The sequence below is a fragment of the Chroicocephalus ridibundus genome, chromosome 4, assembly GCF_963924245.1.
Source record: "Chroicocephalus ridibundus chromosome 4, bChrRid1.1, whole genome shotgun sequence".
In the NCBI taxonomy this organism is placed as follows: domain Eukaryota; kingdom Metazoa; phylum Chordata; class Aves; order Charadriiformes; family Laridae; genus Chroicocephalus; species Chroicocephalus ridibundus.
This window is the reverse complement of record NC_086287.1, coordinates 35,394,094-35,413,748: the sequence shown is the minus strand read 5'-3', so window position 1 is coordinate 35,413,748 and position 19,655 is coordinate 35,394,094. Positions and strand designations below refer to the sequence as shown.

Sequence of the window (19,655 nt, the reverse complement as noted above, 5' to 3'; positions counted from 1 at the left end):
TGGAGTAGATTGATGGAAGTGATTATCCCTCTTTATTTGGGAGCTGTTAGACTGCTTTTAGAGTACTGGGTCCAGGTTTGGACCCGCCAATACAACTAAGATGTTGATAAATTGAAGGAAGTTCAGTGGAGTGCCATCAAGACAGTCAAGATATGGAGTACCTGATCTTACAAGGGGAAGCTGAGGGAACAGGCCTCTGTCATCAGCCTAGAGAATAGGCAGCTTCAGGAGGATCCCAAAGCAGCTCCTTAATACCTATAAGGTCATCAAGAAGACTGACTTACACTCTTTCCCAGTGGTGCATGGTGGGAGGACAACAGATCATGGACACCCATTGAAATGAGAGGTTCAGTTTACACATAAGGAAAAACCTTTTCATGTTGAGAACTGTCTTGCAGCGGAACAGATTGTAGTGAAGCTGTGCAGTAAGATAAAGCCATCAGAAATCTGGTCTGCCTGCAGAGCTGACCCTGCTTCAAAAAGGAATTTGGACTAGAGATTTTATATCCCTCCCAAACTGAATTACTCCATGATTGTCTTCCATAGTTTTCTTTACCTTTTTTTTTTTTTTTTTCTTTTTAAACTTTGTCCTTTCATGGATTTAGGGTTTTTTTTGTGCCATCAACCCCACATTTTCCAATGGAAATTCAAAGTACTACAGCAGTCTTTCTTGCTATCATTTGATACCTCTCCCTCATCTACAGTGCAAAATTTTTTATCATAGTATCTGGATACAAATGTGACCTGTGAAAGTGACACTGATTATTATTAGGAACTCAGGCTATCAATCTTCCTTTTTTAGCTGTGCAAATATAGTGTTGAAAATTATGCAGGAATAATTTTCACTGTTTTGACATCTCACAGTCCCTTTAGATGAGCGCTGTAAAGAAGAATATGTGTATCAATACGAAGGTATTTAATTAGATGACAAAGATAAAACGCAGTGTAAATATGTGCAAGGTAATACATGGAATCTGAACTACTTTTAAGGCAAATGCAGATTATAAATAAACTGTAACTTTTATGGAAATAAACCTGGTTGTCAGTGTCAATGAAATATTTCCTTAATGTGGAAATACAGTTTAAAGAACCGTTGGTATGGCAGGTGTATGTTAGGAAAAGTAGAACATTCTAAACTATATGATATTGCCTAAATACTAAGTTTTATTTTGGCAACCCCATCTTATAGAGATTCTACTGTAAATGTAAAGATCAAAAAATTTAATACTAAAAAAGAGTCTATATACATAGTTTAAAAAACTTAGAGATATAGTAACATAATAAAGAGATATAAAAATGATTAAGACTATAAGCCAAGCAAGTTTTCTAATTAGCATATCTTAATAAATAAATTGTACAACAGTAAAAAAAATAAAATAATCAGTATCGCTTTACCTAAAAACTGTAGAACAACAATAATTTTCTTACTGGATATAGAAAAGGATAGGTATTTTAAAAGGTCGTTATACTAGCTATACTGGATATTATAAAAAGAATATTTACCCTTATGCATGAAAGTGTATGAAATAGAAAAGTTTTATTTTACAAGTTTTGAGATATAATCTAGGAGCATTTCTGTACTTTCTTTCAGTATCAGATAGGAAAGTTAACCTTTTTAGTCTAAGTTTACTTTGATGTCATACAGTACTATGTTTTTTATATTGCCTCTCAGTTTTTGTAGAATCTATAATCAGTAGAATTACCGGGAAAGACGAGATCATAAGAAGAAATACAATACTTATAGGAATGATTCTAGGAAACACTGCAAGATTACTGTGTAGACACTATGAGGAAAAATTGTTAGATTTTTAGATTTGAACAGCATCTACACTATAGTGGTAACAAGGTAATAATCATGTAAGATACACTAAAACATGAACTGTTTCTGACTATGGACTTTTATACAACGTAGTAGTAACACACTGGTCACAGACTAGAAGACAACAAAGTTGTACTACAGTGCAAATGATATGAAGAATACAGTTCTAAATACATATTCTAAATTATTCTCTAATAAGCTACTAAATTAAAATTTGAAGATTCAATGATGAAATGGCAGATTAAAGAAAATACTCTGAACAAGTTACATGAAGGAGACTGTGAAAGGTTATGTTCTAATTAGAAGAGCACAGAAAGCCTTTGCTGTCTCCTTTCCAAACGGCTTTCAATAACGCCCTTTCTAAAAGCTTATTAGGAAACAAAACTGCTACAGAATAAGAAGAAATGTCCTTACATGGAAAAATTAATGAATTAAAAGGAAAGAGGGAAAGACTAAACTATCCATTCTCACAATGGAGAGAGATCACATAGTATTATACAGGGATATGCAGCGAGGGATCCGCAAAATGGGAGCAGACGTCAGTGCTGAGAATTCTGTTATGTGGATGAGAATTGTTAGGCAATAAGGATGTGTGTCACAGTGAAGAACCACAGAAGGGTCTCAGGACTAAATGACTGCGTAAAAGAATGGCAAGTGACTTATGTACACAAACGTGATGTGCAAAGAAGAAAAACAATCCTAACTTCAGACACAAAAATAATGGATTCTAAACCGACCATTACTTCACTCACTCAAGAGTGAAATTCTGAATTACACTATCCAGAAAAATGTTGGCTCAGTGTTAATAGTCAAAGAGGAAATCAAATGTTAGGAATTTCTAAGGAATATAAATGACACCGCGTATGATGACTTAAAAGGTTTATTTATATGCTTAAACTGCATTCAGCTCTGGTCCCTTTGTCTCTGAAGGATGCATTAGAACTGGAAAGGATTCAGAAGAGACCAAAAGAACAGTTAAAGCTACAGGTTGGCTTCTAATAAAATAATTAATGTAACCTTACACTCCTCAAAATCTGGAAATTACTTGAGCTAAATGTCAGATGTCTGCAAAATCATGAAGGCACAGGAAAAGGCACATCCTTTCTTCTTATACAAGCACTAGGAGTTTTATGGAGTAAGGTCCAAAGCTAAGTAAAAGGACATGGTGCTTCTTTTGTAAATGCTCATAACTAAATAGAGTTTCTGTCATGTTTGTACACATTTCATTTTGTCACAAATGGGCTTGTAATAGGTGTATTTCTGAAGATGAAAATCTGCAAAAACTCATAGTAATGCAGAAGGCTTTAATCACAGACTTCAGCAGAACACAATCTGCATATGTATTCAACTTCATTGACACATATGCAATACAGACAAGTTCAACACATGGTATTGTCCTTCTTGAACATGGAGGTTTTTTCCTCATCTGTGGCTTAGGAAAGCAGCAATCATTATACAGCCTGAGTAAGCTATTATTGAAATACCATTTGTATATTACACATTGCCAGACTTTGTGTTAAAAACATAACTCAACATATGAAGTGTAATTTAAGGGATAATTATTCAGAACATCAGATTTCATTAATCAGTACAAGGTCATTGCAAAACTGATCGGTGGAGACGTTATGTCTTCTAAGTCATTACACAAGAAGATAGAATTGAGGAATCAAGACACATCTCTGAAACAGAAGAGAGAGAATGTAAAGTATGCATACAGAGAACCCAAGTGCTATTCCGCTTACAGGCAGGTTCTTTCAGTTGTCTAGCAAGAGTTTTTGACTATCATGAAGCCACCCTGTACTTGAAGAAGTTCAACCTATGTCATCATATTTTAAGATATGAATCAGATTAATATATCAAGAAAATTTAAAAGGCTATAATTGCCATCAGAACAATGAAAAATTTTAAAGGTCAATATTAAGCAGGAAGGCTGATATAACTATAGTTTTGTACTGTGTACAAAATACAAGTACACAAAACATAATATGCTATAACTAGGTTTGAAGTTAACTAAAAGCAAATGCATGTAGAGACCTTTAAATGTATTAACTATCCAGTTCAGTGACTACAAAGTTAAACATATAAATGTAAAAGCAATGATCTGGAAAACAGTTGTAGTAAATATATGCTTGTGTGCAGTCCAAAAGTGACAGTAATTTAGAAATACTTAAATTATTTTTTCAATAGTGTTTACATCAAGTACACTGACTTTGAAAGAAAACCTGAGTGTAATAACAAAAAGTCTGCACAAAATTAAGTTGTGTAAAAGCACTGGAGATACCGACATTTAAAATATCCTATTATATATACAGGTACTAATGTACCAAAGTACAAAAAAAGTATGAAAAAACAATTTTGAAATCTATTACAGAACACTCTAAAACAACATTTCCATTTCAAAGATAAGAAAGTTTGTTAAAACTTTGCATGGAAATGATAAAAGATACCAATTCTAGTGTAATTCCTAGTTCAAATGTATCTTTGCGATAATTTACAATACTCTGTAGAAAGTTAGTAGATGTAGGATTCTGCATTCTAATAAATTATGAGCATTTTGTTATCAGATTTCATCAACTTTACAAAAATACATCGTCCAGTGTTACATAATGATAAAAACATTAGCCTGGTTTATATTAGCAATTGTTGTACGTTTATCATCAGACAGTTTATTTTAGGTTGAAATTCTTTGCTGAAAACAATAAATCTGATGTTGCCAACTCCTCCAAAAGCATTTTCCTATAGTCAACATGCTTATTTGTCAATAATTTTCTCCTTCTCACACATACACATGTAAGTTTCTTTGGGTTCTATTGGTTCATTCTTTATGGTCCTTCTGGGTTCATTATCTTAGCTACAATAAAGAATCTATAAATTCATAATCTAAGCAAACATGTTTGCTGCTGTTCAAATTCCTACAGAAAAAGCATAATCCTTAAAATGTGATTTTTATAAAATGAATACAATACTATTTTTTTAATGTTTCTATGTTTTGTTATGTAGTTTTGGATGAGACGATTAAATAAAATTAAACATTATTAACATTTCTGTTATTTCATGAATGCTTGCTGTAAAGATCTCAGTTCAGTAATATCTGGGTGAAACATATCTTCTCAATCTGTTTCCATTATCAATTTAGAAGTGATCTGAAATAGAAGTGAAGCTAGCTTCACAAATGGCAATCACTTAAAATACCTTAATTAAAAGTAATTCAATAATGTTTTATTTCATGAAATAAACTACTAGAAGGATTTATCAATACAAAATGTTTATAATTTTTATATATTACAGCATTTCACAACTACGGAATTGTTCTTGATCAACTGGCATCTTCATTTTCTATTTCAAGTTTTACTGTCTGCTTAAACTATACTCACAGTGGGACTTCATGCTGGAGTAAAACCTTCATCTCCTCTAAGCAAGTCTGATTTCTGTGTTCTGGGTCTTAAACACGTGATTTAATAAACAGAATTTTTCTTGCTCTTATTTCTGTCAGTCCTGAAGTAATAACACAGCTGAGAAACCACTCCAGCCTGTTCATCCTTAAGAGATTTGTTCAATAAATAGCAACAAAATATCCTTATCAGAAATTGAAGAAATATTGCTCAGGGCAGAAATTGTTTAAAAAGTATCCTTTGTAATTAATCCATAATTTGTGTAATGAGCCTCAATTTGGGCTAGGGAACTTTCTTATTTTTATTTTTTAATGATTGAGTCTTTAAAGTCATACCTGGTTTTCAGGAATGACAGGTGGAAAGCAAGCTTCGAAAAACAGAGCCTCTGTGGAAATCTGAAAGTCATTTCACAATGCCATCTGTCAATATAGTGCTCCCATAGTATTTCAAATATTTTGAAGTGGGATGAACAAAGGCATTAGAAAGGAAGAAGAGCTCTTTCTGTTAAGCTACAATGATTGTCAGTTAAACACATATGATTAGCATCTCACACTGCACCATACCAGGCAGACTGTTAGGAAAGTTCTTAATTTACTAAGGTACTGTCGAAAAGCACAATGTTCCTTCTAAGACATTTCCATGTATACCTTCCCCCAGTTTCAACAAAAACTCGAACTGGTATATCAACTAGCAACAAGTTGAAAGAGCAGACATAGACACATTTTATTTAACTCATATTAAAAACATCTGTCCCCTAATATCCAGGCCTGTTTCATCTAAAAGTTCATCTTTGAACCATGGAGAGCTTTCAACTTTTAACTGGCATTGCAAGAAAAAAAAAAAAGGCAAGAAAAAAGTATATCTAAGTAACACATAGGTTAATTTCATATTTCAGAATTGATGATTTAATTTCTGAATTATAGGGTTTATTTTTGCAATATCTTTAAATAGAATTAAGCTAAAGTTATTTAATCTCACATTTAGAATGGATGGCCCCATTCTTCCACTGCAATCTACTATAATATGATACACACAGGACAGTTTATTTTTAAATGCAACCTACAATTTAGTCCAATACATATACATATTCATTAAGTCTGATCAATCTAATCAAAGATGTCCTTGAAAGTATTCTCAAGGAAGACATTAAATCAGCATAAAATAACTATTATAAGCCACATAGCAGAAAGCAAAAGAGGTTACTGTATATTGAAACACTTCTTCAACACTATGAAAACTCTGTACATTTCTATAAATGCATTCTAAATACCATGACCTTGCAAACTAAATTGTAATGTATGAAAATACAGAACAGAAACTATTTGTATATACCCGATATTCAGATATAGATGCATTTCTGCACTAAACCTGACGTATTTTACTTACAAAGGTAAAAATTACCTTCATTCTTAACATGACTAATACACTAAGCATTAAAACTAAAATGCTTGAACATGAAAATTTTCATCTATTATAGAGAAGAAAATTAAGTATCTGATTTTATGTGCTGAACAGCCAGTTTCCCAATTTAATTACATGGCAGTTATTAACACACGAAACTCAACAGAAGTCCACAAAGCATAGCTTTCAGAAGAGTAGCATACTTCTTGTATGTGATCAGTAATACCTTAGAAAAGAAAGACAAAATATCATCTGTTTTCTGTGCACTTAAACATTCTATTACATAACCACAATATAATATTTAAGATACATACACAAAATAATCCTTATTATTGAATCTTCTACACAATCAAAGCAACAGGACAAAAATTCTGCAAATGGAAAAGGTATCTCTTCACATTGATAATTTCATCCTTCATTTTTACTATGAGTTTAAGAAGTTTATTCTAGCTTAATGTTGATTTTATAATTAGCTGCTCATATTCATATCAAGATTCTTTCCTCTTCCCTCTCACTTTCCTCACATCTGAACCTCATGGCAGCAGATACTAATGGAAACCTGTGGAACTATACTCTAGCAGAAAAGAGATGGAAGAAAATATTTAAAGCAGTACAAGAAAAGTCTCAGTGTTTAGAGCAAAAGTGAACACAAGCACTTACTGAAACAAACTATTCAGATATTTCCATCTCATTTTGGTTTTATTTTTGTGTGGTTTACTCTTTAAAATCGGGAAAGGGAAAGTAGCTCATAATTCATAAGGTACAGCATCTGTCCAGCTATAATCATTGGCATTTATAACTTCACAATCAAGACAGAGTCTACAAATAGGTTTGGAAAAGAATATAAAAGCTCAAATGTTTTTAAGAAAAGCTTTCTTCATGCAATGGTTCACACATTGCTTGGGGCAATTATAGTTATTAACAAAGGCTGTGAGTCCAACATTGTAAAATTCTTTCTAGGAAAAGGAGTTCAAGTATAGAAAACTCTGATGAGCAGGAACAACATTTTGCATTTGACAGGGTATAGAATTAGAAAGCAATGGAACTGAAGTGCTGTGATCAGAGACCTTAGTCAAATGACTTTGGAAGTAGGTTTTTGAAGAAACAGAAGTTAAGGACCTAGATAAGGCTCTGGTAACCTGTAAAGAAGAACAAGCATTTGAAGGTTTTTACAAACAAACAGCAAAGTTTAGATACATGCAATCTGAAATTCCATAGATTGACTATGCAATTTGACACAAAAGTTACATCCTTTTAAAGAAAGGATAGGTTATCCACAGTAAACCAAAAATAGGTAAGAAGGAAGCGCGTGTGAAGAGAACTGAGATCTTCTTTAAAATTACTTATTCAAGCTCCAAGTAGAGTATCTATAAGATGATGAGCACAGTCAAGACAAGGTGTCCTAGGAATCAGGGACAGGAAAACTAGATATGCAAGTCATAGAAAGAAACGAAAACCACAGTCCTGACTGAATCTGTGTGTAAGATCACTTATATCAAGTAAATAAAGAATTTTAGGAAGGAAATCTCTGGCACACTGACTGAAATGAGATGATGGCAGGCAATCTACCAAATAATATGAGATATTTGAAGACAAAGTCACAAATGGATAACAGTTTTTTGTAGTTGATCATGACCACAGAGCCATATTCAGTAATTGAAATGAGCGTGAACAAATTGCGTACATATGTGGTTCAGGAAGAACAGAGAGAGGGAGGCAAGAAACAGTAGAGTCATACAGTTTTAATAGGAGGAAATCACCAACTAATAGAACAAAAGCTGCAATGGACAAGCTTCAAAGAAAAGGAAGATAGAATTAACTCAGTATTGGTACACACCATGTACCCAATTAGGTATATGGAATTGCTTTGTACAAAATGCATTAAAATGCAGGAAAAAAATACAAGCTTATATTTGCCAAACACAAAACAACATATCGGAAAAACACTATTTCTGAGGGTTGCAGATAGGAGAAAAAAATGCACTGATAACTTCCATCTGACATTCCATTTATAAATCTGCAGGGAGAGTTCAATTAAAGGTTATAAAGTTGGCCATAGTTTTTCATGCTCATCTTAATTAATCATCTAGAAATGCCTTCTACCTAAGGAAAAAAAGAGCAGTATAAAGCAGTTCCTTAATTAAGAGATATTTTTTGTGTTATGTATACATTTTTCTAACCCTATGATGAAAACCTAATATTAATAATTTTCCATGCTTTGGGTAATTTTACAGAGTGAGTTTGCTATTATACCTGAAAATACATGTTTTGTTGAAGTCACTGCTGACCTTAAGTCAGTACCTATAAAAATAAAAAAAAAATCTCTCAGGCTCTCCTTTTACATTATAGAAGAGGAAAAAAGAAAGTACCTTCCTTCAAGCTACAAACAAAATTTGATAAGTAATCATAAATCCAAGAAAAGTAGTAAGCTCAGTCAAAAGAAAACAGAATTGAAGAAAAAAAAATATTGCCGTATAATTGAAGTAACTATTGAATTGCCTTTTTTCACTCCTTTTCTTGGTTTGTTTTTGTTTGTTTTGTTTTTTGTTTTTGCCTCTACTTAAGTGCTACTTATATTATTGTCGGAAATATTCATTGGACTGGAAGCAGCTGAGACTTATTTTTGTTTGTTGAATCTCACGTTATCCAGTGAAATATAATGTTAAAAAATAGCAAACTTTATTAAAAAGGAAAAATAATTTTATTACTGAACCCATACGGCCTCACATAATGCAGTACTACAAAACATATAGTACTAAATTGTCACGCTACTAGATGTGCACTGCCAACACTGATGAAAGCCTATTTAATCTGTTAGATTAATGTGGTTACTGATGTGAACAAAAGTGTCACAAAAAAATGAAGAAATTAGACTGCAAACTGCAAAAAACAGAATAGGATGATGTAATATTAGAAGAATTTCTCACAAGAATCCTGTGCTGAATTAGAGCAACTTTCCAGCGATATGCCATTTCCTTCCTGTGCCACTCCATACTCCCTGAAAATATATAAAACGGAATGGGTTTTACAGTAGATGGAGTCATGTTAATGTTCAGTTACTCTCTAGGCTTTACGATTCCTTAAAAGCATACCATACCACAAAAAAAAAAAATCTTATTTCACAAATAAATTTACTTTTCGCTATGATTCTTCTCTGTAGGAAATATACATGTAATTGTTATAATACTGCAGACAAACCTACCAAGATACGGAAAATGAATGTACTTGAAAAACTGTCTGCAGCCACCCTGTGCTGAAATACCTTTCAGCAACATCACACTGTTAAGAATCACTCTAAAACTAGAAAATCTCTTTTTTTAAGCAAAATAAAACTCAAAATTGAGCTACATTTTCTGAGGCAGAAAAATCAATGAGAAGAGCTAACTTGATTTTGAAGCAACCAAGCTTACAAGTACATGGAATAAAATTTTAGCCTAATTTAAATCAATTGGGTATCATTGACTTCAGAAATCTGTTGTTCAAGTCAAACCCTAGGAAAACACTAGAACTGCATTCCACACAGTGTTGTCTGCTTACTAGAAGATGGTATTTCAGGCAGCAACCTGCAAGCAACTCCAAAGTATCTTCTCCTTACTCATATCTAAAAAGCAAAAAATCGTAAATGTATCCATAGAACATCTAGGAATGTTTGGCAGAAAATGAACTTTGAAAATAGATCTAAGGTCCAAATTCAACATTTTAGTATTTTTGTGCACCAATTTGGACTACAGAGACTTTAAGTATCAGTACCTTTACAGGATGGGAATTACAGCTGCCTGCCGCACTCTCCTTCCCAGCAGTATCAGCCAAAGCTCACATTTCCAGTCTGTGATATCTGGTGAAAAATTGAATGGAACGCCATGTCACTGCTCTGCAGATTTCTGAAACTGAAGTATCTGCTTTTTTTTTGCCTACGTAATGACTACAAGACTTTATATGTTGTCTCTTCTCTAACAAGCATAGCAGATTTCAACTAGTTCTCCCAAGTCTAAAAGAGCTAAGGTTTTTGGGAATGTATGGACTAATATGCTTTGCAGATCATTTTGAAAACTAGTGAATACCAGAAAAAAATCTTGGAACCTCTGATTAGATAGTAGGACTTCTTAGTTAGGTTATTTTTGTAATATGTAGGCACAAAAAAATAAAGTGGTTGTTAAAAATAATTCTAATACAATTTTACAGAAAAGTAAATTTCTGAGATTTTCTTGGTTTGAAGTTAAGTTCTTTGGTTAATGAAGAAAAACACTGTATACTAATGGTTACTACATGAACAATCAAATCTTTAAGGGGAACAATTTAAGAGCTATGGAACGTTAACATCAAGAATTTTCTTCTCACTACTAGTTATGTTCCAACTAGACTTAGGAATAAAAGCACGGGCTGTATTTTAGTCAAACAAATCCAAATAGTCTCCATGAAAACCATACCAGAGTTAAAAAGCAGAAAAAAAAGATCTTTTTCAGAAGTGAATCACAAGCTTTTGTACATATATATGTGTACATTTTCTGATTCTGTAAATCATCTGTTCAAATAGGCAATCAGTAGCTTTATCAGGTACTCCTTCAAATTTCAAAACTTTGCAAGACAAGGCAACTGTCCAAGCATTAAATCCATACAACAACGCTGTTACTGCTGTAACTGCAACAGAAATTGAGCTAGTCATGAGACAAGGAAAATATTCAGAAAAATCATAATTCATATATCAAGAAAATGGATAAAATGATGTGGATTTACTTATTTTTTTAGCAAAGGTGTAGGTAAAATGAAACCATGTAGGTTGCTGCATTTAAAGGAACAGATTAAGTTCTATGGGCTAGGGATTTCTTCACTTCCAACAGCAACTTTTGGACAGTTCTGTTTTTGACAGTGAAGACAAAAGCCTTCTCAAAAGTTGCAAATAACATGCACATTTTCTTTTTAGATATGATGGCACATACACAATGATTTAGGTTAGTTCTGAGTGTATATATTATATATGTATTTGTTCATTAAAGTTCAGTAAACCAGATGAAAAAGTTTATTTTCCTTATTTTTTGTGGGAAGAAAAAAAAAATCTTTTCTCTTAGTAGAAAAAGTAGCAACAGGTCAGTGTTACTACCAGTACCTTCCCAATATTCAGAAAAAAAATTTAAAAATAATTACTTTAATCATGAAATCCATAGTTTGCTTCACATTAGGTGTTCTGTAAACCCACTGAATATACATAATACTCAAGCTATGAAGAAATGCTCATATCTAGATTTTTCTCTCCAGAAAATTTTAAAAATATTCCTAATATATTTAATGCAGATTTATCTTTCATTTAAAATGACTTGATGGAGTTGAAGATGTATGTTTAGTTACCTTGCCTGGTTTTATATCTTGACACTGCAGGACTGCCTTCCTAATTCTGCAAATACCATAATTCAAACTTCACATATATCACAGTGCAACTCCCTCATCTAAGTGTTTATTTAGAAGTGTGATTATAGTTTTTAATGAAACATTGACTATCCATTGCTCAGTATTTTAACTAAATGCATGAAGCTGATGTACTACGTCAAAAATGGTTATTCATTATAGCGATAATAAATTTACTTCTATGAAAAGATCAAAATGCTATATTTATACTTATTTCAGATCCTATTAAATATAAGAGTTTTGGAGAAATCTGATGACAAAAGATTCAGGAAAGATAACAGTAAGTGTCGGTGATTGCAAATTTTTTCTTCAATATTAAAATGGATATAAATTTGAGGTGAAAGTACTGAGTAAATCTTTCCATGAACGAAATATGCATTTAAACAAATACAAACACTGCTATACTACAGCTACTCCACTTATTAGAGAGGAATTAAAACATTTGGGTATTCATGTATTTATTCCCAATATAATTAATATGATCTAACAGATAACAGGAAAAATATTTCCATAGAGAAGTTACATCTGCTGCTCCACTGAACAAGCTATAAATCCATTCTTTTTATGGCATTCTATAGTCTATTGCAGTAATACAACTATTGTCAACTTTTTTCCCTGAAGTTTCTCTCTTCAACACATAGCCACAAATAGAATTTCCTTCTAAGGGTTGTATGGTTATATATCCATTCCACGATTTTACAAGAGACTTAAGTTCTTTTTTTTATTGGAAGCCAATTTCCATAAAAGTTTTAAAATAATCTATTTCTTTTATCTTAAAAACAATACATAAAAAAATAGATACATACACACATATAATCAGAATTATTATCTTCTCTGACAATTATCTTGTCTTCCGTGTACTCTTATATTTCCCATTGTTATACGAATGGCTGGATGTGCTTTATTGGTTATGTATCCTGTACTTTATCATATACTTTCACAGTACGAACTAATGTTTTGTAATATATCACAGGATATGTGAAATCTAAAAGTATTTAAAAGAGGGAATTTGATTTGATTTGATTTTCCCATAGTAAGCATGGTTTTGCAGAAGAGAATGTATAGTTATTTTTGTAATTGGCATCAGGTATTTGAAAACAGATGACTGCTCATCTCTTTGGCAATACTTATCTAAAACGAAGAGAAAAAATTGAAGGGTAGCAAAGATATAAAGCTTACAGCCCTTTTTATAATTTCACACAAAATTTTCATTTTAAGAAAGACTTTGGAGTTGCTTCTACTGCGGTACATGGCATTTAGGTGCAATGGAGGGCAAGGGGTTTTTAACAATATAAAAAGATTTTGAAATAAACAAGCAATAGGAACCCTGCCTAAACTTGACGTGACCTTCACAGTAGCACACGAAATTCTACCTCTATAAAGGGCCAATATCTACACTAAGGATTTAAATTTAATTAATTAATTTTTAATTCTCAAATTCACACTAAGAATCTGGTACACCTGGAAAAAACAAAGATAAGACAGGGGACACGAACATACGTTGTTCATTCGTAAAGAATATACACCAGTCGTGAAGAACAGAAAGAATAATCAGTTCAAGGGCTTGAAAGGAAGAAAGTAGGAGGATGTTGTGTGTAACTGCTGTTTTTTAGAACTATGCCCAATGAGCATACTCAAACTCACAACCTTAGGTTAATTAAGCTATCAAAACAGAACTGCAGACTATACATTGGTATTCCTGAAGTCACATTTCAGCTGAGTTCCTTAACATCAGTATTACATTAATGACTTCATATCCAAAGCATTTCCCCCTGAGAGTTAGATTGCTGAATTGAAATTTAGTAAAGAATAGAATGCAAATATTCACAGTCGTGCAGTAGTGGCAGTTCAAGTGCATTCACTTCAGTTTTTAAAAGGAAGTACAGTTCACTATAAAAGACAGAATTGTATTTCAAACATTTTTAAATCACGTTGATTTTCTTGCCACGTTTGCTTTCTACTTCAGTAATAAGGAATAACAGTTGTGCAGTATTTCCTGTTTCTCAACTACTAAAACTGAAACAGAAGAAAATAATTTATAGAAGACAAGGTCCACACACATTACAAATTATTTAGTTTGGCTGCTCTTACACATGTGAATAGAAAATAGAAAAAGGGAGAAAAATTATTGTGGAGCTATTTGCAGCACTTAAGTTCTTCATAACTAAAATGTAACTGAATAGAAAATGTTTCACTTTGTGAATAAGGTCAGCCAAAATTCTGCAGAGGCAAGTGGGAAAATATTCAAAAGCATTTCGTTTGCAAAGGAACTCCTACTTTTATATAAATATGAATACATATACATGCATGCAATTTCATATGCTTTTGGAAAGGCATTTCAATAAACCTTTTAACCTAAATTGTCTAAGACAATTAAGTTTGTTTAATTACAAAATTAAATTGTCTAAATTGTACAATTAGCTAAAACTAAATTAGACAATTTAGTTCTCATCTTTAGTTAAAAGCAGAAACTTGTACAGTAGAAGCGAGTCTTCAAACACCTGCTCAGTGTTTTGAAAGCAAAAAGTAGAGTTACATGAAAAATAACTACCCTAATCTTTCAGAATCCAAGACACACAAACAGCATGTTCATTTGTAATCTGCCTTAGAAAACAAACCCTATGACTTGACAATAATCTCTTTTAAAGGCAGTTTTATTTTACCACTCTAATATGACAAGACAGCCTCATTAAGACACTGCATGTTGTGGAACTAGATTTATAATAGTGTTACAAAAATATGCTTTTAAAGATACATTAATAACAATTTTCCCTTCAGTATTACGTTGCATTGTAGTCTTCTGTATTGAGTTCGAAATACTAGTGATTATATATTTTTACAGCTTTTATCACAACACCACATATTGAAGATCTGGAAGAAATCAAACACTAACACTCTTATTCTCCGCAATAATACATTCTAAATACTGGCAAATGAGACATTCAATTGAAGACTAAAACTAAAACAAAAGTTGCCTTTTTGTTCTACTATAACATGCCAATCATACAACAGTTGCTTTTCAGAGTAAGGGCAGCTTGTATTTCAGCTTAAAAGCTATTTCAATAGCAAAATGTAGAACTAATGCGTGTCCATAAAGTTCATATCATATGCTTATACAAGACTGAACTTTACAATATTTATGACCTCTATTCATTGTTAGACCACAAAGCTTTCATCTCCTGCTTTGGGACAGCACAAGATTGTACTCCATAATGTATTTCAGAGAGAGGAAGTGCGTGCAAGCATGCACAATGCAGAATAAACTGCAAAGAATAGACCAAAATGTAACTGAGGCAGAAGTAACTACAAAGCAAATAGATATGCTGCCCAGCCCCAAGTCCAAACTGAGATACAGATTTTCAGGGTGGCAAAAGTAAGAATGTTAAAGCCTCATAAGGAAAACCTTGTCTAAGTCAGGATTTGGTGACATAGTCCTCCTCTGCTGCTCCAACAATTATTTTTTTCCCCTTTTTTGTTTTTTAAAAAAGAGAGGCTAAATGGCTCTCAGTAAAGTAGTGACTGCTTGGCAAAGTATGTCCAAAGTAAGTACTGCATCCCTGTGAAATTCACCACTAAGGTTCAAGCAAAAAAAAATAATCTGCAAAAAGGCCACAAATCAGAACTAGAACGCCACTAAACTTAGCATATCACTACACAGACTACATGGTACAGGAAATGAACAAGCTTTAACACATTATGGCCATATAAAAATGCTGGTGTTTTTAACATGAGGATCCAGAAGTTTGTTGCTTGGGGTTTTTTCTAGTGACAGCTAGTGGATACTTACATACTATTAAACTGATCAGAAACTGTCTACAACTCACATGACAAGAAGCCTAGGATGCCATGCCGTTTGGGGAATGCTGGGAAGAGTCTTTTATTTAGAATCATAGAATCATTTAGGTTGGAAAAGACCCTTGGGATCATCAAGTCCAACCATCATCTCCACTCTACAAAGTTCTCCCTTACACCGTATCCCCTAACACCACATCTAAAGGAGTCTTAAACACATTCAGGGATGGTGACTCCACCACCTCCCTGGGCAGCCTATTCCAGTGTCTGACCACTCTTTCTATGAAGAATTTTTTTCCTAATGTCCAGTCTAAACCTACCCTGCTGCAGCTTAAAGCCATTCCCTCTTGTTCTATTGCTAATTACCTGTGAGAAGAGACCAGCACCAACCTCTCTACAGTGTCCTTTCAAGTAGCTGTAGAGAGTGATGAGGTCTCCCCTCAGCCTCCTCTTCCTCAAACTAAACAGTCCCAGCTCCTTCAATCGCTCCTCATAAGATTTATTCTCCAGGCCCTTCACCAGCTTCGTTGCCCTCCTCTGCACTCGCTCCAGCACCTCGATATCTCTCTCGTATTGAGGTGCCCAGAACTGGACACAATACTCAAGGTGTGGCCTCACCAGTGCTGAGTACAGGGGGACAATCACCTCCCTGCTTCTGCTGGTCACACTATTTCTAATACAAGCCAGGATGCCATTGGCCCTCTTGGCCACCTGGGCACACTGCTGGCTCATGTTCAGCCGCTTGTCAATTAGAAGCCCCAGGTCCTTTTCTGCCAGGCAGCTCTCCAGCCACACTTCCCCAAGCCTGTAGCGATGCATGGGGTTGTTGTGGCCCAAGTGCAGGACCCGGCACTTGGCCTTGTTGAAGCACATTCCATTAACATTGGCCCATCGATCCAATCTATCCAAGTCTCTCTGTAGACCCTCCCTATCCTCATGCAGATCAACACTCCCGCTTAACTTGGTGTCATCTGCAAACTTGCTGATGATGCACTCTATGTCCTTATCAAGATCATCAATAAAGATGTTAAACAGAAATGGTCCCAACACTGAGCCCTGAGGGACACCACTTGTGACCGGACGCCAGCTGGATTTAACTCCATTGACCACCACTCTTTGGGACCATCCATACAGCCAGTGCTTGGGATCCAGCAGATCGTATGCCCATCCAGGCCATAGGCAGCTAGTTTTTCCATGAGAATTCTATGGGGAACAGTGTCAAATGCTTTTTGAAAGTCTGAGTAGACAATATCTGCAGCCTTCCCTCGTCCAATAATTGGGTCATCTTGTCATAGAAGGAGATCAGGGTCATCAGGCAGGACCTGCCTTTCATAAACCCATGCTGACTAGGACAGCCCTGGCTGTCCATTATATGACTTGTAATGGCACTCAAGATGATCCGCTCCATGACCTTCCCTGGTACTGAGGTCAGACTGACAGGTCTATGGTTTCCCAGATCCTCCTTTTCTGCCTTTCTCGTAGATGGGTGCTACATTTGCTGCCCTCCAGTCCATTGGGACTTCCCCAGTTAGCCATGACTTCAGGTAAATTTAGTTAGTTTTTGATTGGAGGGTGATGTTAAGGTGAGGAGATTAGGGGAAAATTATTAGACTTTCTTGTTTAAAGTTTCAAAGACATATCCCACTGAGATACCTGACAATTATATAGTTCCAGTTGCTGGCAACTGACATTCAGCTTTAAGAGTAGAGAAATTTAATGAGTTTTAAATTTAACAAAAGCTGAATGTATGGACTTTATCAAAAGTAGTTGAAATTGAACACTAATCTATCTCAAGCTTAACACTAGTATAAATAAAAAAATTCAACACCAGAGATAATGATACTATGCCTGGAAGCTGGTAGAAATGTGGTAAGCTAAAATGTATTTTATGAAACTTCACAAATTTCATTAGTAAGAAAACATGCTACCACCATGCACCCAGAAAGCACGCAAAATACATCTATACTCATGCTTGCACATTTCTAAACAGGTAAGAAGCCATCATTTTAGTTAATCTAAAAAGATTTTACAAAAAAAACCTATTTTGATTTGCTATTAAAATATTCTTGTGTTGATATATTGGTTATTCATACTGATTTATTTTATCTGGAAAAGGTAATAGACAATTTTTTTTATAAAAGACACATTTTTTCATCAAATAGTAAGATAGAGTATTTCTCAATATACCTTACCCCAATTCAAAGTGGCCACTGGATTTTTTCCAACATATTAAAATAAGCAAAATTCATATAAAAAAATGTTCCAAAATACTTTAAAATGATCCCACTGCATGACGAAAAGTCAACTATGCTAATTTACTGCAATCAACATGAAGATATTAGAACTAAAGGCCTATAAACACTACTACGCTAAAATAAAAAGCATGCTGTTGTTTTACCGAAATTTAAACTGTGATGGTTTCAGTTTTAAATAGTTGTATATTACTTAACATAAGATATCTTTGGCTTTGCGTATTTTTCTTCACAACTTTATTGGATATACATCGCAATAAAACTGAAGGCTTGGAGAGTTCTTGCTCTTCTGTTATTTTCTATTATCCACAAGAACTAAAAAGAAACTGACAGCCTCTGCCCACTAAAAACAAGTTCAATATTTCATTATGTAGCAAATTTGAGCTATCATTAACAAGATCGGTAAGAGCTGATCTTGTTGCAGTTCAAGCTGAAATAGCTCATGCTGCTAACACTTTAAAGACTTCATTATATATTATTGAATGTTATCCAAAATACTTTTCTCTAAACTGAAAAGTAGTTATATCTTCTTAATTGGTTTATCTGGCATTTAGATAATTTTCCAATTACCACAATTTGGTACCCATGTATGACATCCAACTGCTTGTTATTAATTTGGACAGCCAAGGGAAAGTTTAAGTACCAAATAACTATTTGGTTATTTGAGACTGAACACTCACACAGCCTAGAAGATGCCACTCCTAACTAGATTCAAGGACATTGTCAAAGTAGAATGGGAAAAATTAGAATACCTTTAACAATACTTAATTGTCAAGAAAAGCATGAGTTCTTTACGCCTCAAGGCTACAGAGTATGAGTAATTGCAAAGAATGAATCATAGATGGGCTGCTAAGTGCATCAGCCAATGATTATATGCAAGATAATTATGATCTTGTTACAGAGGCTATTAAAGGAAACTAGAGTTGATAATTAAATACTGTATTACAACCCTCTGAAGGACAACCTTGTCAATATTAGTTAATTCGGGAAATAAAAACATAGCATTTTGAATGAGTCTTTTCATTGGTAAGCAGCAATAACTTATTTTAACTTTGAAAGCAAAAATTTTTTAAAATCTCATAAAAATACACCTGTAAAAGATTTGTTCAACATTCAACTAATTTATGAGGCAAGAATAAGAATAATTAACTGTAGATTTTGAAGGCGTAGATACTGTATTAGTTGACATACTTCTGATGCATAAAAGTCAGAGGTGCTTCAAGACACCTTTATTCAAGTCCTAGAGACATCAAAGCCATCACTTTGTATAATACAAATTCTGTTTTATGCAGCTTGAAATCATGCCTGAAACCTTTGCTCGGTGAGGTATGTAATATATAACATGTAAACACTTAAAAATATAAATATATACTACAAATGAGCTTTTATCAAGCCTACTGATAGTTCAATAGGAAAACAGTATTCATGTGAAATGAGGTCAGAAATAATTCTTATCCAGATTGTTCTAAAGACACTCAGAAGCTAATTGTGCTGTGAAAATTTGGCTAAATATTGTATTACCTGGCCACCCAGTGTTCCCACACACCTCATGTTTCACACTGTGAAATACAAACACAGTAGTTCTTCCAAAACAATAAA

The 19,655-nt window shown here is 33.7% G+C and overlaps 1 protein-coding gene across 3 annotated transcripts in view; it reads right to left on the bottom strand.

The window, feature by feature from the left end:
• The window catches only part of NOVA1 (NOVA alternative splicing regulator 1), a 158,894-nt gene that overhangs the window by 88,333 nt on the left and 50,906 nt on the right, over positions 1-19,655 (bottom strand). The window contains exon 2 of one of the 3 annotated variants that reach the window (XM_063332958.1): positions 10,363-10,447. The exons of the other annotated variants lie outside the window; for them this stretch is intronic. The gene's annotated coding sequence lies outside the window, so the exon portion shown is untranslated. The remainder of the gene's footprint in view (positions 1-10,362; positions 10,448-19,655) is intronic. 3 annotated transcript variants of the gene reach the window in all.